Below are 16055 nucleotides of genomic sequence, written 5' to 3'. Positions count from 1 at the left end.
TACATCACTGGCCAGAACATCGTGGTGGGCGGCTTTTCCCCTAAGCTCTGAAGAGTCTGGGTTTAGGGTGTGGGCAGGGGTGCAGACCTATGGCTTTTATCTAGCAGTCTCAGGCTGGCTGGCTAGATTCTGGACACAGAGGCCTGGGAAGTTGCTCAAAAGTTGGCTCAGGCTTTGTGTGTGTGAGGTTTGTATATGACTGAGTTTGATGCTTGATACCACTTGGTACCCCAAACTTCCCTGGAGTAACCTGCAAATATGGTGGTAGGAACCACTGAGCACCACAGGATTTGCTCTCCTTATCCCTTTGCTCCCTGCATTCCACAAAATCTATGGAAAGAAGGCCAGGGAAATGGCCTAAAGGGTTGTGGTTGGTGGGGATGTAGGTTTGTGCTAGAGCACTTGCTCTGCACGTGTGTATCCCAAGCACTGTGAAAAAAATTAAAAGCCAAAATCAAAGGAACATTGAAACAAACTAATATAATGGAAGAATAATATAGAGGTTTACCTTGTATGTGGTTGTCCCCAGCTCAATTTTCGTTACACATGACACTGTCAGGGGCGCCCTCAGATACAGAGCTAGGAGTAAAGATCCACCCTCCCAGAAAAGTTGAAGCACATTCTTTGTATGTAAGAAGCCCAGATTTGACCCCAGTACCATATGATCCTCAGCACTGTTGGTAATTCTCTCCACCGCCCCCAAAGATCTGAGGACAGAGTTGGAAGCTCTAGTAATTTTGTCATACTAGGCTCATGCCAGGATTGAGGAACAGTCTCATACTTTAGACATTTCATTTTGATTCTAGTTTTGGGGTCACACCTGGAGGTGTTCAAGGCTCATTTCTGGCTCTGTGCTCAGAGGTCATTCCTGGAGGGCTTGGGACCATATGTGATTTTTGGGATGACACTTGAGTTGCCCTGATGTGCAAGGAAAGCATCCTATCACCTTAAACATTTCTTTCCTAAAATACACTCAATATTCTCAAGCCTGGAGACTCCTGGTAAGAAAGAGTCCAAGGACACTGATGCTGGGGTAGCCTGTCTTGTTTCCTGCCCTCTGGCTGCCTGAGTTCTCAGTCTCCTGAAGGTCATGAGAAGTCTATGTTCACAGTAGATCTGTTGTGTTCTTTGAGGTGGACTGTGTAAGGACAGAGGAACTAGTGGGAGGGGGAGAATATGGAGAACATGAACATAAATAAAACTCAATTTTCCTCAATTCCTTTATCATCATGTGAAAATTCTCATCAATACATGAGACACTGAATTTAATAAATTTACTAGCTTCCATCCTCTGCCAGGCACTTATGTAGGAACTGAAGGTATAAAAGTGAACAAAAGTCACGAACCCCACTCTATTATGCTCACATGTAGTAAAGGAAACTTAGAAAAAATAACAGGCCTTAAAAAGAAATTAAATACTGTTATATATATTTTGTCAATTGGTACAGAGGAGATAAATAGAGTGTAATAGGAGTGGGGGTGAGGTGCAAACTGGACTTCATTAGAAAGGTCAGAAATCTCAGTCTTCCTTACTACTTCCATCAGCCCACAGCTGCTGTGCTGGCCTAGTTTAAGCCAGCTTCTCTTCCTCCTCCATACCAGTGTTACCTTTAGCTTGTTCTCCCATGTGGCTTAAGGGAGGAAAAACACATGAAAACTTCAGTTTGTCTACCTCTGTGTGTGAAGGTTATATGTAGGATAATTGGTTGGGTTAGGACAAAGTTACCCTCCCAGGAGGGTTGGTTTAGGGTGAGGGTTAAGGTTAGACTAGAGATTAAGGTTAAGACTAGGGATTAATGCCGGGCGGTGGCGCTAAAGGTAAGGTGCCTGCCTTGCCTGCGCAAGCCTTGGACGGACCGCGGTTCAATCTCCCGGTGTCCCATATGGTCCCCCAAGCCAGGAGCAACTTCTGAGCACATAGCCAGGAGTAACCCCTGAGCGTTACCGGGTGTGGCCCAAAAAACAAAACAAAACAAAAAAAACAAACAAAAAAAAGACTAGGGATTAAGAATAGGATTAAATTAGGGTTAAAGTTACATTTAGAGTTTAGTCATGGTAAAGTTTAGTTTAGAGTAACTGGGAAGGTCAGGCCTAAACTGGGAAAAAGTTTAGGGTCAGGGTTAGAGTTAGGTCAGTTACAGTTATAGTTAGCATTTGTGGTCAGATTTCAACTATGGTTGTGTTAGAAGTTGAGAATAAAAATTAGGGTCGGGGCGGAGATTAGGCTTAACTAATTGGCAGGGTTAGGATGAGGTTAGATTATGGGATAAAGTTAGAATTATAACTGGTTTAGGGTTAGGATAAGGGTTAGAGTTCAGATAAGTAGAACCTGAGAATAAAAGTTATGTTGAGGAGGAATGTTAAATTAGATTAATAGGCATGCTTATGCTAAGGGTAGGGTAAACATTAAGGTTATGGTTAGATTTAGAGTTATGGTTAGGTTTAGTACTATGGGTAGGGTGAGAGTTATGGTTTGTATTCAACTATGGTAGAAATTGATAATTACATTTAAGTTTTTGTTTTTGGGCCACACCAGGCGATGCTCAGGGGTTACTCCTGGCTGTCTGCTCAGCAATAGCTCCTGGAAGGCACGGGGGACCTTATGGGACACTGGGATTCGAACCAACCACTTTTGGTCCTGGATCGGCTGCTTGCAAGGCAAACGCCGCTGTGCTATCTCTTCGGGCCCCATTAATTTATTTTAATAGATAATTGGTATGCTTAGGCCAATGCTATAATAAGGATTAGGGCTCGAGATAGAGTTAGATTTAGGGTTTGTGTAGGTCAGTGTTAGTTTTAGGATTAAAATTAGGGTTATGCCCTATCAAAAAATTGGGAGAAGAAATGAACAGACACCTCCTCAAAGAAGAAATATAAATGGCCAAAAGACACAGGAAAAAATGCTCCACATCACTAATCATAAGGGAGCTGCAAATCAAAACTGCAATGAGGTACCATCTTACACCACAGAGACTAGCACACGTCACAAAGATCAAGAACAATCAGTGCTGGTGGGGATGTGGAGAGAAAGGAACTCTTATTCACTGTTGGTGGGAATGCTATCTAGTCCAGCCTTTATGGAAACAATATGGAGATTCCTGAAAAACTGGAACTTGAGCTCCCAAATAAACCAGATATTCCACTCCTAGAGATATACCCTAGGAACACAAAAATACAACTTAAAAATCCCTTCCTCACACCTATATTCATTGCAGCACTATTTACAGTAACCAGATTCTGGAAACAACCAAGATGCCCTTCAAAAGAGGACTGGCTAAAGAAACTGTGGTACATATACACAATGGAAAAGTATGAAGCCGTCAGGAGAGATGAAGTCATTAAATTTTCCTATATGTGGATGTACATGGAATCTGTTATGTTAAGTGAAATAAGTCAGAGGGAGAGAGATAGGCACAGAATAGTCTAACTCATCTATGGTTTTGTTTTTTTTTTTTTTTTTTTTTTTTTTTGTGGTTTTTGGGTCACACCCGGCAGTGCTCAGGGGTTATTTCTGGCTCCACGCTCAGAAATTGCTCCTGGCAGGCACAGAGGACCATATGGGGCGCCGGGATTCGAACTGATGACCTCCTGCATGAAAGGCAAACGCCTTACCTCCATGCTATCTCTCCGGCCCCTCATCTATGGGTTTTAAGAAAAATAAAAGACATTACTGTAATAAGGGCCAGAGACAATATAGTTAAGAACTGGAAGGGCTGGAAGGACCGGCTCACAATTTGAAGCTCACCATAAAGAGTGGTGAACTCTGTTAGGGAAATAACTACCCTAACAACTAGCATGACAATGTTAATGAATGAGAGAAGTTCAATGCCTGTCTGGAATACATGCAGGGATTGGGGAGGAGTGGGGCATTGGTGGTAGGAATGTTGCACTGGTGAAGGGGGGTGTTCTGTTTATAACTGAAACCCAACTACAAACATGCTTCTAATCATGGTGCTTAAATAAAGATTTATATTTAAAAAAAGGAAGATATAAGAGAAAAATATTAGGGTTATGGGCCTGAGAGGTGGCATAAGCCGTTAGGCATCTGCCTTGTGCACTAGCCTAGGATGGACCACGTTTCCATCCCATATGGCTCCCCCAAGCCAGGAACAATTTCTAGTGCATAGCCAGGAGTAATCCTGAGCACCACTGGATGTGGCCCAAAAAACAAACAAAAAATTAGAGTTAGGGTTATTTTTTATTGTTGTCAGCCATATTTGAAGTTTTGAGTGAACATTGGGACAATGACTACTCTTTAAATTTATGGCAATTTATAGGATAAAGCCATTTCTAATGTGTTAGGGGTAGTATGAAGGTTAGGTTTATAAGTAGGGTTAGGTGTATTGAGTAAGTTAGGTTAGTGTTAGGATTAAGTGTAGGGTTTTAATTTGGCCATTGTCTACCTTGAGAATAAGATTTAGGGGCCGGAGAGATAGCATGGAGGTAAGGCAATAGCTTTGCATGTAGGACAGTGGTTCGAATCCCAGCATTTCATATAGTCCTCCGAGCCTGCCAGGAGCAATTTCTGAGCCTAGAGCCAGGGGTAACCCCTGAGCGCTGCCGGGTGTGACTTCCCAAAAACCAAAAACCAAACCAAAACAAAACAAAAAACAAAAAAGAGAGAGAGAATAAGATTTAAAATAGGGAAAATTAAATTTTGAGTAATTTTCTGGTTTTTGGTCCATACCCCAGAGGCACTCATGGGTTCCTCCTGGCTCTGTGCTCAGAAATCATTCCTGGAAGCCTCAGGGAACTATATGGGATGCAGGTACCAGGGTCTGCTGAGTGAAGGCAAACTACCCACTGTGCTATAGCTATAGCCCTATTTTAGGATAATTTTGTTAGGTTAAGGCCAAGGTTAGTTTAAGGGTAAGAATCAATGTTAGGGTTTGAGCCCACTTATAGACTTAATTTGGTTAGGATAGAAGTTCAGAGTGAAAGAATTAGGTTGAATGTTAAATTTAGGGTGATCGGTATGGTTTTCCTTGAGAGTAAGTGAACCAACAACAAGGCTGGGTTTGGGGTGGCAGGTGTGGAAGAGCTGGGGGAGGTTCCTGTTAATATGGGAGACTGGCAGTGTGGTCTCATTTCGTTGTAGCTCCCTCACGTGCAGAAGGGAAAGCCTGGGGCTGCCTTACGCCCTGGACTGGGTAACTACCTTCTCTGACTCTGCTCAGTTGTACTTGACTTAAGCATCCCTCACTCCCTTTATCTCTGATTCCCTAAGAAAGACCTGGACAAAAGCACCAGGGCAATGAGAGATAGTGGGGTATCCCGGAATGATCATAGGTGAGGGGTGTGTAATATTGGGGTGTGGCTTTCCAGCTCAAGGGTTTATTTTCACTCTTGTGGCCCTCTGGTATCCAACTTGTTTGATATTGTGATTCCTGGAAATCAGTAGTGGCACAAGCTGTAGCCCCTATTCACACCTCCCCCCACCCACAGATTTCTGTGGAACTGGGTCCCTTGTTCCTCGCATTAACATCCCCCCTGCATTTGACTGGGTCCCGCTGTGGGGTTTGTTGAAAGGCCATTCAAGGGGAGGGGCCTACTACTGCTTGAAGGAGAAGGGTTGATTGTAACCCAAGTCAAAAATGGCTGGACTCTGTGGAGTTAGATGAGTTCCAAATGGGCATACAATCAAATAATTTAAACTTTATGTAACCTGAGCTCCCTTCTTGTCTCTTCAAAGCTGAGTGAAGATTAGGGAGATACCCAAAACCAAAACTAAATAAAACCAACAAATAATCTTTCTTAATTATGTGTAATCTGTTACTTTATCCTGACCCTTCTTGAATTAGGTCAGATTAGTTAGTAGGTTGTTTTTCTTGCCTAAGTCCCCTAGCTCAGCTGTCTGTCAGTTGCTGCATGGCAGGAGAGTATCCAGAACTTCAGTGAATATCTTCAGTTGGCTCAGAAGTTGTCATTTTTCCTTTCTCCTAAAGCAAAAACTTCCTAGTTTAGTTAAATATGGGGTGAGGGACTAGAGTAATAGCCTAGAAATTAAGACAATAGTATGGGGATTAGGTCTCTTGCCTTGCATGTAACTGATCCCAGTTTGAACCCTGGCATCACATAATCCCCTGAACACCATTGGGTGAAGTCCTGGAGACTTCATAGCACTGCTTTGTGTGTGTGTGTGTGTGTGTGTGTGTGTGTGTGTGTGTGTGTGTGTGTGTGTGTGTAGGGGCAGTGTGGCACCGATAATTCTTAGCACATCCTTTTGGCCTTACATTGAACTGCTGGCCAAAGGGAGTGTCACTGGCCAAAGGCAGTGTCACTGGAGTGGCCCCAGGACCTTCCAGCACCAGTTGGAGGTCCAAAACAACAGTAATAATAGCAACAAACAAAATTTTCATGATGGGTTAGATGTTGATTGGATCATGAAAAAAATGAGAGACAGCAGAAATATTGTTGCTGAGGGGAAAAGAGAGACAGAAGCAGGTCTCAGAACTGAGGAGACAGGAGAACCCTGGGGTTCTTTACAGATAAGCCATAAAGGTCAGTGAGAAATGCAGGTGGGGCCACTCTGTGTGTCTGCAGGGGTATTGACTTTAGTGTAACCCTAAACTGTTCCTTTAGGCCTTGGAGGCACAAATACAGACTGCATATTACAGAAAGATTTCTCTCAGTAGGATATAAGGCCTTTGGCACAAATCTTGGAGATTCTCTAATACTAGCTGCTCTGGAGAGGTGGTGTATCTGTGTGCTACAGCTTGTGGGAGGCCAGGTTGGGGTTAGAGCTGCCTTTTGCTCACTCAATGCTTCTGTCAGGAAATCCAGCTCTCAACCCCAGGCTCAGGTCTGTGTGAGTTTAGTCCTCAGAAAGAGGCTGAAACAGGACTTTGGGCTAATGTGAGGGAGCAGTGAAACATAAAGGAGGGGTACATGAGGAGGGGTGATACTCCAACCTAGGCCTGACCTCTCCAAGGGCAGAGACTCTCTTATTGGAAGATGAGATCCTTAAGTATGGCTTCTGCCTCCCTGCTCTCATCTTCCATCCACAGGAAGCTCCCCCAAAGAGGCTGTGAATCAAGGACCATGGAAAAGGCCTTCCTGATCATCTCAGCAATCAGAAGGGTGGGGAGTCAGTCACTAAGTCACGAGGGAGTCACCAGCCAAGGTTCCACAGAGCTAAAAGGACAAAACACTCACCCCATTACTCTCGGAGGCTCCTGGGAGAAACCCATATCCCTTCTTTCCCAAAAACAATTATTTCATTTCCCAAGTGGCAAACAGAAAATTTTACAGGAGGCTTTTAAGCATCAGATTTCAATCTCACATTAATAGTTTGTGTGGCCCACTAGTCTGTAGCCTGGCGTTTCAGAAACCAAGAGATGAAAGATGAAAGGAGGCAGCAAAGAAAGATCCAGGAGATTTCTAACCCAACACACACACCAGACTGCTCAGAATTCTCTTATCTGCTCTTCTTTTTTTTTCCATTTCCATTTTTCCTCTTTTTTGGTGATACGCCCAGCAGTGCTCAGGGTTTACCCCTACCTCTGCATTCAGTGATCACTCCTGGTGTGATAAGAATATGGGAAGTCAGAGATCAAATCTAGGTCAGTGAGATGCAAGTACAGTGTCCTACCAGCTACACTCTGTATTTTTTCCATTTCTTTTTCAATTTTTTCCTCTTCATCGGTAGGTTTTTGGGCATCTCATTATGAAACTTACTGACTTTGTCCTCAGCTACATGTACTCTGCTTGTTCAGGCCTTCCAGAGAGTTTTTCATTTCACCTAACAAATTCTTTAGTTTTGTCATTTCTGCTTGCAGTTTTTATTTCTGTTCTCATATCTCCTTGTGTTTTATTGGTTGTCTGTTCCATTGTTTCTTTGAGCTTATTAAACATCCTCAGCATTTCCTCTTTAAAGTCCTCATACAACCAGCTATGTATCAGAGGGGTTGCATAGCTGGTTATTACTAATTGAGCCTTCAGGGTTACCATTATCACTTGCTAGGTGTGGTGTTCTGTGTTGCTTTCCCATTGTGCCTTTTGCAGCTCGAGGTGCTTTCTGTGTGTTGTTATGTGGACATAACTGGAATTAGAATGTCAATGTATGTTCTCTGAGATATGAAGAAGTAAACTGAAGGGTCTAGCAAGCAGGAAGGCTTTACAGGACTCTGTCCTGACGTGGGGGCAAAACGACAACTTCTAAGTGCTGCTCTTAGCTACATTCAGACACCTTGACTTTATGGGACAGGGGCCTGAGCACTGCCTGGTGCAGCACTGGAGATTTTCTGCACTGCAGAGATTTCCCAGTACTACATAATCTAAGCAGCACCACATCATTAGACTCTTGCTCAGTTGTCCAATAAATTTTGGAGAAGCCCCCAGACTCTTGAGAACTGCTTGGAAAGTCCTGCTCTCCTACCAACATTAGCTCAGTGTCTGCACTAGGAAGGCAATATAGTATAAGAATATATATATGTAGGAAATATAGTATAAGATTATATATATGTAGGAAATACAGTATAAGAATATATATGTATATACACACATGGTGAGGCCAAAGTGTCCTTTTGGACAATTTTAGGGAACACCAACAGCTGTCAAGCTGTCCCTATTAACTTGGGACAATAAGAAAGAGAAATAGAAGAGGCATGTTGGAAAGAGGGTGATGCTTATTAAATGAAGTGGGGCTATAAGGGAAGGTGACCAGTTCTATAGGGGAGCCCTGAAGATCACAATCTTGTTATCAAAGAACTTGTAATCATACTCAAATATCTGGGGAGAGCAAAGGTGTTGTTTCCATCTGGATGAGTTCATACCTTTTCAGAGAGGGGTGCAAAGAAAGGCTGGGTGGGCAAGACCCTGGTTGGGAAACATTCCATATCTCCTTTCCTTTTGTGGCATGTCCTCAGTACCACCCTGGGTCTGCTCTTGGCACCTTGGGGCTACAGGGTTGATGGCCCCATGCCAAAATCTGAATTTTGTAGACAAAGCACTACGACTCTGCAAGGGGAAGCTCTGATCCCCCACTAGGAGCTTATTTCTCAGGAGTGCTCTCAGGAGTTAATTTCCAAGGCCCAGTAGCCTTTCTCTACAGTCTCTTTATTACCATGGAGACAATGTACCACTCTGACCAATGAGAGTCTGAGCTGCAGGAGCCATGACAACCCGTGGGGGCTGGAGGGACAGCTCTAAAGCACCTCTCAGTCCAGAGCAAGGACAGGCCTGAGAACATTGTGATTGTCACAGGCAGGGAGAGGGGAGGGAGATGGCTTGACACTTCACTGCTTTCCTCTATGAGTAGCCAGGAGAGATGCTGGGATCTCTAGACTATGCTTGAGGCTTTTCCCAGTGCTGTGCTTTCTGATCTCCAGTGAAGAGATGATGGAGTTAGTGAGACTGAGCAGGATCCCCTTGTGTCTAGTCTGGGTGATAAGAAGAGGACACAGGGCTTTCTAGCAGATGACTCACAATACAATAAAATGCTTTGAGCTGGAGAGATAGTACAGGGATAGGGCTCTTGCCTTGCACATGACTGACCTAGGTTCTATCCCTAACATCATAAATGGTCTCCCATGTACTGCTGGGATGGTTCCTGAGCACAGAGCCAGAAGCAAGCCCTTAGCACTGCAAATGCCCGACTTAAACTTTGATGTGAGGAATTCAGTTCAAAGCAGGTGCTGGCTAGAAAAATGTGGGAAAAACACTGAACTAGTCAGAGCCTAGCTGCAAATTAAACCAGCTCCCTGCAGTGAGTCTCCTTCGTTTTATAGATCCTGGCTGATTTAGATAATTTAAATTCTGGTACTGACAGAACTGTCTTGCTTTATTCTCTCTGTCTCTCTATCCATCTCTCTCTGTCTCTGTCTCGGCCTCTCTCTCTCTCTCTCTCTCTCTCATTCATTCTCTCTCTGTCCCTTTTCTCCAGTTTCAAATAATCTTTTTTCCCAGTTTTATATTCTAATTCTTATGATTTTAAGAGTAAGCCTTAAAATTTTTTTAATTATCTTTATTTAAACACCGTGATTACAAATATAATTGTAGTTGTATGATTACAGTCATGTAAAGAACACCCCCCTTCACCAGTGCAGGATTCCCACCACCAATTTCCCAGATCTACCTACTCCCCACCCCACCCACACCTGTACTGGAGACAGGCTTTCTTTTTCCCTCATTCATTCACATTGTTATGATAGTTTTCAGTGTAGTTATTTCTCTAACTGCACTTATCACTCTATGCGGTGAGCTTCATGCCATTAGCTGCACCTACATGGGAGGATGGGGGGAAGTAAGGGTTGGGACTGAGGCAGTAAAATATTAGAAATGAGATTTGTAGGGCAGTATCAAGGTCCCAATACAAGATGGATATTATGGATATATAGAATATATGCACAGAATACTATCAATATGAAAACAAAGAGAAAAAATTTCCACTGACTGTCCCAACATAAACCAGTGCTAGAACAGCCTGCCCTCCTTCCAGAGCGCATTCCCATTAGTGTAGGGAGAGATAGGGGGAAAGCCTGTTGACCCCTATAGAGTCCACCTAGACCGGTGCCCAGGGAAAGACTAAAGGCTAGGAGAGAAAAACCCTATACCTGGCAAGAGCTGGTCTCCAGAATCAAAGAGAAAACCGGAAGCCAGATGTCTGCCCATCCTCCTCCCCATGCACCTCCCCGCTGGAGTACAGAGGGAGGGGGGGAGCCTGAAGACCACTAAGAGTCCACCTGAACCCACTTCTGGCCATCTGAGCTGGCACCCAGGGAAGGCCTGGAGTCAGGGGGAAAAGACAAGGATGGCTGGGGGCCTGCCAAGCCTCCCAGCACTCCCCAGGCTAGGGATTAAAGGCTCTGGTATGGGGCCTCCCCAAACCACATACCTGGCAAGAGCTGGTCTCCAGAATCAAGGAGGAAACTGGAAGCCAGATGTCTGCCTGCCCTCCTCCCCATGCACCTCCCACCTGGAGTACAAAGGGAGGGGGGAACCTGAGGACCACACCCATTTTTCGGGCCACACCCATTTGGATGCTCAGGGGTTACTCCTGGCTAAGTGCTCAGAAATTGCCCCTGGTTTGGGGGGACCATATGGGACGCCGGGGGATCGAACCGCAGTCACGATCTTTCCTTGGCTAGCGCTCGCAAGGCAGACACCTTATCTCTAGCACCACCTCGCCAGCCCCTGAAATTCTTGATATCATTCTTCTACCTAGGCCTCTAGAAAAAACAAGACCCAGACCACAGTTCTCTTTCTTTTTCTGCCAGTAGCTTCCCTAAGGCCCAGGTGTGTTGTGTAGTTTTCAGATTGAGGAACGGAAAAACCTTTGTTTTTAGTTTCTCAATGGTACTCGCTAAAGGGCATCTTGCAATTATAATAAAACCACAACTGATGGCTCAATAGTAATAATAATGATTTAAAAGGGGGAAATGATTGCATCCAGGCTTTCCTAGCCCATGGCATTTACATCAATCAATGGAGGCAGATACAAATGCTGGCATCTAGGCAAAGCATCCCATCCCTAGTTAGGATCTCTACAACAATCACCTCCAATGATCACTCTGGGTTCAGTGTTTCCCAACTTAAGTTGCTTCTGTGCATGCAACTGGTGATATAAAAGCAGGACAGAGTTGGGACGACCCACCATAACAGTGCTGGAGTGAAGTTGTCAAAGTTAATTTAATTTAATAGTTTGAGAGAGAGATGGAGAAGAAAGGAAAATTTCAGAAAAACACTGCCTGGGTCCCTGATTGCTGAGACCATCAAAACCTTGGTGTCCTATACTCAGCAGCCACTCTGTGACCACACAGAAGCTGGAGGCTGTGAAAGGTTGATTCTGGCTGTCAGAGGAACTTCCACTCACTGTAGGTGGTAGACTGGTTTGAAAGTTGAGGTCTCTGTTCTAGTGCCTGGGTGCTGTTACAGAGAAACAGTTCAGGGACTGTTAGGGGATTTAAGTGTATTGCAACGTTCAGTCTCTTAGCAGAGGATGCTAAGTGGGAGAAGGGTCTGAGATTATAACTCCAAGAAGTACAAAGGAGTAAAAACAGGTGCTGACTTGCTTTTTAACACTTTATTCTCTCTTGAACATATATCTTGCTTGCTTGTTTCTGTTTCTTCTTCTGGAGAAGCTTGTGTTCACTGTTAAATACATACATCTCTCTCTCTCCCTTCACTTTTTTTGTTTTGTTTTTGGGCCACACCGGGTGACTCAAAGGTTATTCTGTGCTCAGAAATCACTCCTGATTGGCTCGGGGGACCATATGGGATGCCAGGGATCAAATCCAGGTCAGTTTGTGTTTTACTGTGTGAAAGGCAAACGACCTACCAGCTCTGCTATTGCTCTGTCCCCCACCACTTATTTCGAAATAGTTTCAATAAATACTATATTGCTTGGGGCTGAAGTGATAGTCTAGTGGTGAGCAGGATGTTTGCCTTGCATATGGCCAACCCAGGTTTGATCTTTAGTATTCCATATTATCCCCTTAGTACTGTCCGGAGTAATTCCTGAGTGCAGAGCCAGGAATTAGCTCTGAGCATCATTAGGTATAGCCCCTAAAACAAAACAAAACAATATCCTCCCCAAACAAGTCCTATAAAGGTAAAGAAGTTTGCATCCTGTTCACCATACAACATATGGCTCCCAGTACTGTTAGGAGTCATTCTTAAGCACAGAGCCAAGCACAGCCCCAGCCCCTGAACACCATGGTGTAACACCCTTTTTAAATTTATTTTTATTTATTTAATAAAATCTTTATTTAAACACCATGATTACAAGCATGATTATAGTTGGGTTTCAGTCATAAACAGAACACCCCTCTTCACCAGTGCAACATTCCCACCACCAATGCCTCCTTCCTTCCACCCCTCCCCGCTCCTTCCCAATCCTTGTCTGTATTTGAGATAGGCATTTTACTTCTCTCACTCATTAAGATGGTCATGATAGTTATTAGTGTAGTTATTTTCCTAACTGCACCACTACCCTTTGTGGTGAGCTTCCTATTGTGAGTCGGTCCTTCCAGCTCTCATCTCTATTGTCTCTGAGGATTATTACAATAATGTATTTAATTTTTCTTAAAACCCATAGATCAGTGAGACTATTCTGCATCTATCTCTCTCCCTCTGACTTATTTCACTCAGCATAATAGATTCCATGTACATCCATGCATAGGAAAATTTCATGACTTCATTTCTCCTGACAGCTGCATAATATTCCATTGTGTGTGTATATATATTAATATATATATATATATATATATCACAGTTTCTTTAGCTATTCATCTGTTGAAGGGCATCTTGGTTGTTTCCAGAGTCTGGCTATTATAAATGTTGCAAGTCAGCCCCTGAAGAGGTTGACTGATGGAGGGATGGAGGATGAGGTCTTTCCCCTCCAGCTTGGAGCACGCCTCTGCCACCCTGCCCAGCCAACGGTTCTGAGGTGAAATGGCGGGTAAACAGCTCGCAGACAGTCAGCCTTGTGGAAATATTAGCTTTATTCAGTGGACAAGACTGAAGTCCAAAGCCTCAGCATCAGTTCCAGCCAAAAGCCCCTCACCTTCCACAGACCCTTGTTTTTATCCCTCAGAATCAGGTACCACCCAATGGTGGGATCAGATACCACCCAATGGTGGAAGCAGAATCAGGTACCACCCTAGGGTGGGGGCAGAATGCCAGGTCACACCCTAGTGTAGGGCACAATCACCGATCAGGGTAGGGTCAGTAACATAATAATCCCATAAAATGTTTACATACACAACAATAAATAGCACTGCAATAAATATAGGTATGAGGAAGAGATTTTTGAGTTGTATTTTTGTGTTCTGAGGGTATATCCCTAGAAGTTGAATAGCTGTACCATATGGGAGTCAATTTCCAGCTTTTTGAGGAATCTCCATATTATTTCCATAAAGGCTGGACTAAACAGCATTCCCACCAGCATGAATAAGAGTTCCTTTCTCTCCACATCCCCACCAGCACTCATTGTTCTTGTTCTTTGTGATGTGTGCTAGTCTCTGTGGTATGAGATGGTACCTCACTGTTGTTTTGATTTGCATCTCCCATCTGATTAGTGATATGGAGTATTTTTTCATGTGTCATTTGGCCATTTGTATTTCTTCTTTGAGGAAGTGTCTGTTCATTTATTCTCCCCATTTTTTTGATGGGGTTGGATTTTTTTTCTTATGAAGTTCTATTAGTACCTTGAATATTTTGGATATTAGCCTTTTATCTGATGGGTGAATAGTTTCTCTCATTCTGTGGGTGGCTTTTGTATCCTAGGCACCATTTCCTTTGAGGTGCAGAAGTTTCTCTTAATATAGTTCCATCTGTTTATCTTTTCTTCCACTTGTTTGGAGAGTGCTGTTTTCTCCTTGAAGATGCCTTTAGTCTCAATGTCATGGAGTATTTTATCTACGTGTTGTTCTATATACCTTATGGTTTTGGATTTGATATCAAGGTCTTTAATCCATTTGGATTTGATCTTTGTGCATGGTGTTAGATGTGGGTCTGAGTTCGCTTTTTTAATTAGTGGCTAACAGTTGTGCCAACACCACTTATTGAAGAGGTTTACCTTGCTCCATTTTAGATTTCTTGCCCCTTAATCAAAGATTATTTAATTGCATGCATGGTGAACTTTCTCTGAATACTGAAGTCTATTCCACTGATCTGAGGATCTGTCTTTATTCCAATACCATGCTGTTTTAATAACTATTGCTTTGTAATACAATTTAAAATTGGGGAATGTAATGACTCCCTTATCCTTTTCTCAAGGATTGCTTTAGTTTTTTCCTGGGTATTTATTGTTCCACATGAATTTCAGGTGTGTTGGATCTACTTCTTTGAAGAATGTCATGGGTATCTTTAGAAGGATTGCATTAAATCTATACAATGCTTTGGGGAGTATTGCCATTTTAATGGTATTAATCCTCTCAGTCCATTAGCAGAATATGGTAACATCCTTTTTATCCCAATCCCCTCACAACCCCCCAAAGATAGGGACTCACAGGTAAGACATTTGTCATTCATGAAGCCAACCCTGCTTGGATCCCTAGCACTGCACGTTGCCTGAGCACTATAGGGAATGATTACATACAGGGGTCTCTGAAAATCTCTGGGTCCCCACATCACCCCCCAAAACCCTATAGCCTATATACCACTGTGACTTTATATAGAATTAACACCCCTTTCTTCTTTTTCTTCTTCTTCATCTTCTTCTTCTTCTTCTTCTTCTTCTTCTTCTTCTTCTTCTTCTTCTTCTTCTTCTTCTTCTTCTTCTTCTTCTTCTCTTTTTATTTATTTATTTTGGTTTTTGGGTCACACCCAGAGACGCTCAGGGGTTATTCCTGGCTCTGCGCTCAAAAATTACCCTGGCAGGCTCAGGGGACCATATGGAATGCTGAGAATCAAACCACCAGTCCTGAGTGAGCTGTGTGCAAGGAAATTGCCCTGCTACTGTGCTATCTCTCCAGCCCTAAAACCCCTTTCTTCTATTTGTAACTGGGTTTCTTTGTCCTCAGATTTTTATTATAACACTGCAATTTACCAAGTTTTTTATAATAGAGTCATTTCAAGTATTAACTATTTAAACACCAATTCTATCATCAGTTTGATCTTCCCTTCACTAGTGTCTCCAATCTTCCAGCCACTACCTTAGCCTGCCTCTATGTGATACAAGCTTAGTTCATACTACTTGATACAACACAAAGTCAAATGAAATGATCAGATGTTAGACTAACATGGGCTAATATGACATTATTAGTTCCCATTAGCCTGAAACCTGCCTTTATAAGGATGTTATTCATTGCTCTCTCTCTCTCAATTGCTTTAAGGACACAAGTCTGCCATTTTCCAATCTTTCCCCATACTGACTAAATTTCTTTTTCAATCCATCTCATTTGATTGGACCAGAACGTTTGGGTCCCTGTGGGACACAGTGGGAAACAAAGTGGGAGTCCAGGGAATATCAGTTCTTTCAGCGGTGCTTGGCCTCCTGTCTACCTCCTTAAGACCCTCATCTATAAAATAGACTTTTATTTTTAGCAAATGTGCATTGGGCACTTGTAGCCAAGAATTTTACACTTTAGCTAGAAGTAGCAGTGACCTGGGCT

General features: G+C 43.2%; 2 protein-coding genes across 2 annotated transcripts in view; both read left to right on the top strand.

The window, feature by feature from the left end:
* The window catches only part of LOC126001133 (dehydrogenase/reductase SDR family member 2, mitochondrial-like), a 159177-nt gene that overhangs the window by 71418 nt on the left and 71704 nt on the right, over nt 1-16055 (top strand). The gene's annotated exons all lie outside the window — the stretch shown is intronic.
* The window catches only part of LOC126001132 (dehydrogenase/reductase SDR family member 2, mitochondrial-like), a 230772-nt gene that overhangs the window by 144033 nt on the left and 70684 nt on the right, over nt 1-16055 (top strand). The window lies entirely within an intron of this gene.

The sequence above is a fragment of the Suncus etruscus genome, chromosome 2 (assembly GCF_024139225.1).
Source record: "Suncus etruscus isolate mSunEtr1 chromosome 2, mSunEtr1.pri.cur, whole genome shotgun sequence".
Classification (NCBI taxonomy): domain Eukaryota; kingdom Metazoa; phylum Chordata; class Mammalia; order Eulipotyphla; family Soricidae; genus Suncus; species Suncus etruscus.
Note: the sequence above shows the minus strand (reverse complement) of the source record. Positions and strands in the feature narration are given on the sequence as shown.